Consider the following 8,378-nt stretch of genomic DNA (forward strand, 5'->3'; position numbering starts at 1 on the left):
ACAGTACTGCCAACTTCCACAGTCTCAGATTTCTTCTATCTGTTAAGGCCTCTTGCTACATAAATCTTTCAAATCAGTGCATTACAGAATTTGAGAATATTTCACTTGAAGAGCTCACCAGAGAATATTTCCCATAAAAAGGAACAGCCCCCTATATTATCTTATGACTCACTAATTTCACAAGAAGTGCTGTTTGGGCCGGGCCTGGTGGCTCACGCCTGTAATCCAAGCACTTTGGAAGCCAAGGTGGGCGGATCACCTGAGGTCGGGAGTTCAAGACCAGCCTACCAACACGGTGAAACCCCACCTTAAAAAAAAAAGAAAAAAAAAAAAGTGCTGTTTGCTAAATTCCTCCAACCTGCTTTTGCCTGGTTTTGCACTTTCTCTGCTATCTGCTTTGCTCCCAAAACAGCGCCTTACACTTTTTTTTTTTTTTTTTGCTTTCAATCTTTATTGAAGTTATACAAAAAGAATCCTCCAAAAGTGAAAAAATACATTATATACAAAAACACTTTCCCTTAGGAGGAAGGCTCTGCCCCCTCTTAACATGCAGTGCTTTCAACTGTAGCGCCAGCCTCCACTGTCCCCTCCACTGCCACTCGGCTTTCAGCCTGTTTCTCAGCCTCCTCTGTGTTTTCCAAAACTTCATTTCCACTGGAGACAGCATCCCCATTGCCTCCATTCACCTCCAGCTCTTGTTTGGCTTTCTTTGCATCATCTTTCCGGGGACTCTCTTCCTCTGGTTTCCTCTTCTTTCTAACAAGGTGGGAAATATCAGTTACACAATTTGATGAGGAAGCACTGTCTATTGGCTTTCTACTGGCAATCATAGAGACTGAAGAGACTCCTCCACTAGGAGTAAAACCTGAAGTAGAGCTCTCCACCAGAGTAGCTTTCAGAGCCAGTTCAGCTACATTCCCACTACGCTGGGACTCCTTTGCATCTTCTATCTTCTCTCTAATTTCAGGTAGCAGTTCCTTCAGCTCCTCAATTTCTTTCTTACATTCAGCAGATGATCGTTCTGCCTCCTTCACTTGCTCATTTAGTACAGCCATTCTCTTCTCAATAACTTCAATAGATTTGCTGAACTGTGCCACTGCCTCATCATACTGAGAGTTGTACCCATAAGCCAAGCCCAGCTGGTAGTGGGTCTCTGCAAGGAGACGGTCATGGGCTTCCACGTACTGTTCCTGCAGGTTTAGGCAGGACTGGAATTCCTCCACAGCTTGTACATAGTTCTCAGATTCAACACTGACTTCTCTGAGTTTAAGATGCGCCTGGGCAGCATAAAGCTGGGCTTCTTTTGTTTCTTGCCTTTTAAAAATGATCTTTGCTAAATCCAGCATATCCCAGGCAAGCTCTAGATTCCCAATCTCCTCCTCTTCATTTTCCTGAGGACACTTGTTTTCAAGGAGACTTTGGGAACCACAGGAAGCCATCAATGAACCAAGACTTCTTCCTCATGAACACTTTTCTGCTAAAGCAAAATCTTTCTTCTCCATTGTCCCACTGTAGCAAATCTCTCCCAAACTTCCACGGTGCCCTTTTTGTCTTAAGGAATTTCCATTTGCCACATTCAGTCAACACCTTTAGTGATCAATGACACGGCACCTGACTTTTAACACTCAGTCAAGACGTGCTGTGTTCCCGTCATGTGATGGTTAAATTTAATTTAATCAAAGAGATTTCTTCACACTTTTATTCCACTTTGCTTCAGTTTCCAAGGCAATTTGTGTTTGTACAGAAACCAAGTGTGCTCTCTGCAGGCAGATGGAGACTGGTGTTTATTCAACAGGTGCCTGCCTACTACCTACCTACCTGCTCATCTTTCTTGTCTTAATCTGTTTTCCTTCCACATGAACACTTTTTCTTTAGTTTAAATTTTTATCTTATTTTATTGCATTTATCTTTGTAAGCCACCTTGAATCTATCTGGAATAAGGTGGTATTACAATTCAATGAATATAAAAATAAATTGACATGCAAGCCTAGACATAGCTCCTGCCCCCCGATGCTTAGAGTCTTCCTAGAAAAATAAAACTTACTTACTTGAGGAAATATGCAAGGGAGTGATTGGCAGACAGCAGCAGGAAGGTAGACAACAGCTTCCTATAGAAAGCTACGTTTGAAGGGACGTTCAAAATTTTTCAGCGGAGATTCTGTGTCCTACGTGGAGTCACCAGAGTACTTAGTGGCAGAATCAAAACAAGTCCTCATCTTCTAACTCTAAACCTTATGCCTGCTTCATGCCCTCAGCCCCTCACCCCTTGCCTAATAGTAAGGCAAATGCATTTAATAGTCCATTTAGGAAGATCCCTCAACAGATATGAAATAATTTGTCATCATTGAGCAAATGCCAATGTCCTCTAAGAGTCAACCAGCAAACATCTGCTCTTAATAAGAAACTCTTTTTCAACACTTTTCCCCAAGTCTAAGGAAACTTGAGATACCATCTTGATCGGCTGAAAGACTCTCTATCTTGATTGTGAATCAATTACATTTAATTTTTTAAAATACTCATCTCTGGCTTGGCGCAATAGCTCACACCTATAATCCCAGCACTTCAGGGACCAAGACAGGCAGATTATTGGAGGTCAGAAGTTTGAGAGCTACCTGGCCAACATGGTGAAACCCCCGTTACTAATAAAAATACAAAAATTGGCCAGGCATGGTGGTCAGTGTTTGTAATCCCAGCTACTCAGGAGGCTGAGGCAGGAGAATCCCTTGAACCCAGGAGGTGAAGGTCGCAGTGAGCTGAGATCGTACCATTACACTCCAACCTGGGTTGCAAGAGTGAGCTTCTGTCTCAAAAAAAAAAAAAGAAAAAAAAGAAAAGAAAAATACTCATGTCTCTCCAAGAAATATTTGAAGCAACTTATGAGAGGAAATGAAAAAATTAATTAAATTGGAACTAAAAAGGTGATGCAGCCTGGAAAACGTAAGTACTTTGATGGTAAGTGACAATAGCTATTGTCTTTGTGCCTTAAACCTAGCTCTGAGCTTCCTGGAAATCCAATCAAAAAGGGAAACACAATTAGTTGCACGATTCTGTCTGGCTGAGGAACAGAATCATATCTTCTCAGGAGAAAGAATTATTCTTATGTCAAATTCTGAGATAATTTTCTCATAAGAAACAATGTATGAGGGATGTAATAAATAATATTTTCAATAATAATCCTCAGCTAAAACAACAAAATCTAGAAAGCATTTTCAATTATAACAAAGATATCAATGCTTTGTCTTAAATTATATGAAGGTTATTCTGTGGGGGACCGCAATCAACTTGATCAATTTTAAAAAATAGGTAATCTAGAGAAATGAGATTACATGAGCCTTAAATTATCTTCTCTCAATTTTTCCCTTTCAGGTATTTGACAGGTTGTAGCTATTACACAATTTCAAGACCTTGCTCTCTAGCAAGAACACAGAGGGCAGTTATCCTGAAAACTGTTGAGTGCAGAGTTGAAACTTTGACAACATATAAGCAGATATTAAATTTGACATCGCCTCATGCAAACTATTAAAGCCTTCCTGACTGAGTGGAAGGCCTCCACTTAGAGACTGGCTAAACTTCCTAGTCAGGAGGAAAATTTAACAGCCTCAAGTTACCTTACTGAGAGTCTATTTGATTATCTCATCTGTAAAAAGCGAATGAAGTTACCCAACTCACAAAGTGGTCAGTGGAGAGTGACTGTGATAACATGTTAACACACTTGGCCCCTCGTTAATTCTCAATAACGTGTTTGTTGCGTGTATGAGTAAGTGAATAAGTTCCCATTGATATTATAGATACCCACTGAATGTTGAACATTCATCATTCTAAATGACCTCACAAAACCAGCTGTTAAAGGACTTCTATGTTCTTTCCCTTATAACCTGTGATTTTATCATATTTCCCATTATTTAGTGCAGGGGTCAGCAAACTACAGCCCTTGCGCCAAATCCAGAGTGCTGACTATTTTTGTAAATAAAGTTTTATTGGAGTACAGCCATGCTCATTCACTTACACATTGTCTATAGCTGTGTTCCTAATATAATAGCAAAGGTGAATAGTTACAGCAGAGTCAACATGGCCTGCAAATCCTAAAATATTTATGAACTAGCCCTTGATAGAAAACATTTGCTGATCATAGAGCACGTGTCCTCTTAGACGGCATAGATGCCATTTCAGCTCAGTCCATCCCAAACTAAAACTTCCATCTGCTCGTGTATGTACAAGCACACACATGCACACACAGACCACCTAACCTCCACCTTTCCCTTCTGAAGTCTACTGTCAATCCAGGTCCCTGCCATTAATGCTGTCATCTTCTGAATCCAGTTGTCATCAAATCCTACCATCCTCTTTTCCTTTAAAAACTCTCCAAGCCTTTCTATTCCACTCTCAACTATAGCCCAGACTGTAATTCATTTCCCTGACTCTACTGACATCTTCTTTCAATCCGTCCTCTATGCCACTGTCTGTGTCATTGTCCCTAAATGCCGTTTTTACAGTATCGCAATGTAATTCACGACTCTACAGTGGCTCCGACTTGCCTTCCACACCAGGTCTGAACTTGCTTGCTTGGGGTTAAAGACAATCACAGCCTGGCTCCACAGTGCCTGTCAAGCTCCGGGTCCCACTTCCTCTAGTTCTACTCTGGGCACTCTGGTCTGGCCCATCTCCCTCAGCACCCACCTTGCTAAATCTCACCTGTAGTGCTCACTCCCACCATGGCTTCTGTTACAGGCTGAATTGGGTGCCTTCCCCAAAATTCATATGTTGAAGTCTGAACCCCCAATACCTTGGAATATGACCTTATTTGGAAATAGGTTCCTTGAAGATGCTAGATGAGGTCATCTGGGAGTAGGGTAGGCTTTACAAGCATCCTCATAAAAAGGGGAGGGTTGAAACCAGAGACACAAGGTGAATACCACATGATCCTCAAAGCAAAGATCTGAGTGATGCATCTACAAGCCAAAGAAAACTCAAGATGGCCAAAGATGGCCAGCAAATCACCGGAAGCTAGGAGAGAGACGTGGAACAGATCCTCCCTCACAGCCTGCAGAAGGAATCAACTCCACTGAAACCTTGATCTCAGACTTCTGGCTTCCAGACCTGTGAGACAATACATGCCTGTCTTGTGTAGGACACACAGTCTGTGGGGCTCTATGACAGCAGCCCTGAGAAGCAAATGCAGCCTTCGACCCGACCAAGGCTCAGAAGGCTTTCTAGAGGAAAAGTAGCTCTGAAGGCTGTGTGAGACATGTCTGTACAGAGAAAGAGATGAAGACAGCTGCAAACCGCAAGGGAACAATTAATAAGCCCAGCAAACTGGCCTGCGTCCTCCCTTCCAAAAGGAAGCCAAGCCTGCTTCCTCGAAAGTCTGCAAGGCATTCCCTAGCTTTGCACAACTCCTACTTGGTCAGAGGGAGAGCAGGAGTGAGGGAGGCTGAGATAAGGAAATTGACTCCAGGATCTGTCTTCGGTGAGTTGCTTTTGGATGTCTACTCTTCCCTTCCTGTCCTTTCCTTGCTGAAAACTTAGGCCCCAACTTTTGTAAAAGGCAGGTTCTGAGCCAAGCGAATCCTCTTCAAGACTCTGTAGCCATGCCCTCCCTCTGCTTCTGTCCTGGAAGTCTCGCCTTCTGGCTGGAGAGTCCACAGTCCCTGAACAAAGACTGTCTGTGAGAGGCTGCCAAGACCTGTGCATTGTCCAGAAACTTCAAGGAGGCTAAATTGAGACCTACCAAGTCAGGCATGAGACTTCTTTCAGAGAATGTGGCCCAGGAGATGCGTGAGAGGCAGAGAAGAGCTCTGCATCCCTGTTTGGCTCTGACGTGCAAGCCCATGTGACTCTGGCCAGTTGTCAATGAGAAAATGAAACCCCTCCAAGTCACCGGACTCCAGGAGGCCAAAGGCCAAACCAGCCCTTCCGCCACCAGGTCACAGACTGTGCGTCTGTGAGCTCATTACCTCTTCCCCAGAGATATGAGTGGTTTGGTAAACTTCTTATCTCAAATGAGGCAGGGTAAACAATGATCATATTTCTTGATCCCAGGGAAAAACGAGGCACAAGTGCTGAAGTGAGAACAAAACTGATTAGGTGGAGGGAAAAACTGGGCTGGCTTCAGGGGCACAAGACCTGCCCCTGGTTCAATCCTTGGCTCCTGCCGTCTGAAATTCTTAGGAACTGCTGAACAAGGGGCCTTGCATTTTCATTTTGCTCTGAATCCTGAAAACTTTGTAACCATCTCTGCGTAGGGCTGTGTGTGTGTGTGTGTGTGCGTGTGCATGCGCATGTGTGTGCACGTGTGTGCACGTGTGAGTGCGTGTGCACGTGCGTCCGTGTGCGTGCCTGTACATGTGTGTGTGCGTGTGTGTGCATGTGTGTGTGAGTGTGTGTGTGCATGTATGTGTGCCTGTGTGTGCGTGTGTGTGCGAGTGTGTGTATGCACGCACTTGTGTGCACATTCACTTGTGTGTGTCTGCATATAAGTGTGTGCATGTGTTCATCCAGGGGGTGAATTGATAATAAGTGATGAGCAGAGAAAGAATAGCTCAAGTTCACACCTGTGAGTAGAGGATATGAGAATAAGCTGATTCCTGTTATCGTGCAGTAGTTAGCTTCTACAAAGTTTCCATTTCCATTGAGTTAGGGAATACTGAGCCTTGGCTCCTAAAAGAAATATGAAGCTCAGTTCCTGCGAGCCTCTAGTCACAACAATTTCGTTAGTCTGTCCTTTTATTTGCATTTCTGTTCAAAAGCCTTATTTTATATATACACATCAAATATATATGTTATAATACATATATTATTTATATTACTATATATACTGTTACAATATAGTATATAATTATTCCATAATTAGTATTATAGTATTATATACTGTGTATATAGCATATAATTAATACTACATATTATATATCATATATATTATATAGCATATATAGTATATAGCCAATACTATATTAAATATAATATTAAATACTATATATTATATACTATATCTAGTATATACACAGTATATATAGTATAATACATAATATTAATTATACATTATGTGTATATACTATGTAATATACAGTATGTATTATATGACATATAATATACATTATATACATGTGATGTAATATGTACAATATATAGTATACAATATAAATAATATGTGTATGATAGTATAGTGTATATATTGTATTATATGTTTTATAGTGTATATGTTTAATATACACTATAATACATAGTGTATATAATGCAGTATATATATATACATACTAAATATTATATATAGTTGATTCATTAACACTGAGCCTCCTGCCAACTTCAGTGTAACTCATGTCTGAACAAACACGTTTTTCTCCATGAGGCACTTTTCCACCTTCTTGCATTTAGGAACACTAGACAGCACTTCCTACTTGCTTGGGGGCCATTGAAACAGTGAAATCACCATCAAAAAGCACAAACATGTGAAAAACATGGCACTAAACAGATTTGTTGACACTATCAGAGATGAAACAAGAAGGCTGAAGGCAGTGGTGTACAACCTCGGCCGGGCACATGCATCTCAGGTGACTCAAATGTTTTGCAAGGTCGAATGGTGTCCATGAATGGCCATGAAAGTGCTCCAGGTATTGGTTTGGAGTTAGAAATATATTTTAGCAAGTAGGTGAATTCACAAATACAGAATCCAGAAATAATATCAAATGATATTCAACTAGGATGAGGAGCCTAGGATTCCATTTCTGTCACTGCTTTGTGACATCCAACAAGTTATTTATCCTCCTTGTCTTTTGGTTTTCCCTTCTTTGTCTGTTGAATTTCTATTCAACCTTCAAGAGAAAGGTTGAAACAGGTTGAATGTGGTGAACCACCACCTCCTCCATGAGGATTTTCCAATAACTTCAGTTAGAAGTGAATTGTTTCTTTTTTCTGATTTTCCAATAATTTCAGTTAGAAGTGAATTGTTTCTTTCTTCTAAATATCCCTCAACATTTTGCCTATTCTGCTATTAAAATGCTAATTTAATGATGCTTTATTATAATTCATTGTTGATCTTCTATTACTCCAATAAGTATATTTTAAGATCTGTGAGGACAGGGATTACATCTTATTCACCTTTATATCCAAACACTGCTGAGCCCAATTTTCATCAAAATGCAGGTGCTGAATAGTGATTGATTAACTTGAAATGACAACAATAAGCCTGGCCTTATCTGCCATCATGGCTTTTATTTTTTGCATTTTTTTACTGTGGTAAAATACACATAGCATAAAAGTTGCTATTAGTAACATTTAGTACATTCACAATGTTGTGCAAGCATTGCGCAACATTTCATCACTCCAAAAGCAAACCCTGTACCCATTAAGCTGTCCCTCCCCATTCTCCCCATCCCCCAGAT

The 8,378-nt window shown here is 40.9% G+C and overlaps 1 pseudogene; it reads right to left on the reverse strand.

Annotated features, from left to right (window-relative positions):
* Window positions 1-429: 429 nt before the first annotated feature.
* On the reverse strand, window positions 430-1,439 carry LOC101048332 (nuclear autoantigenic sperm protein pseudogene; annotated as a pseudogene).
* Window positions 1,440-8,378: the final 6,939 nt, after the last annotated feature.

This window comes from Saimiri boliviensis, chromosome 12 (genome assembly GCF_048565385.1).
Source record: "Saimiri boliviensis isolate mSaiBol1 chromosome 12, mSaiBol1.pri, whole genome shotgun sequence".
Lineage (NCBI taxonomy): Eukaryota > Metazoa > Chordata > Mammalia > Primates > Cebidae > Saimiri > Saimiri boliviensis.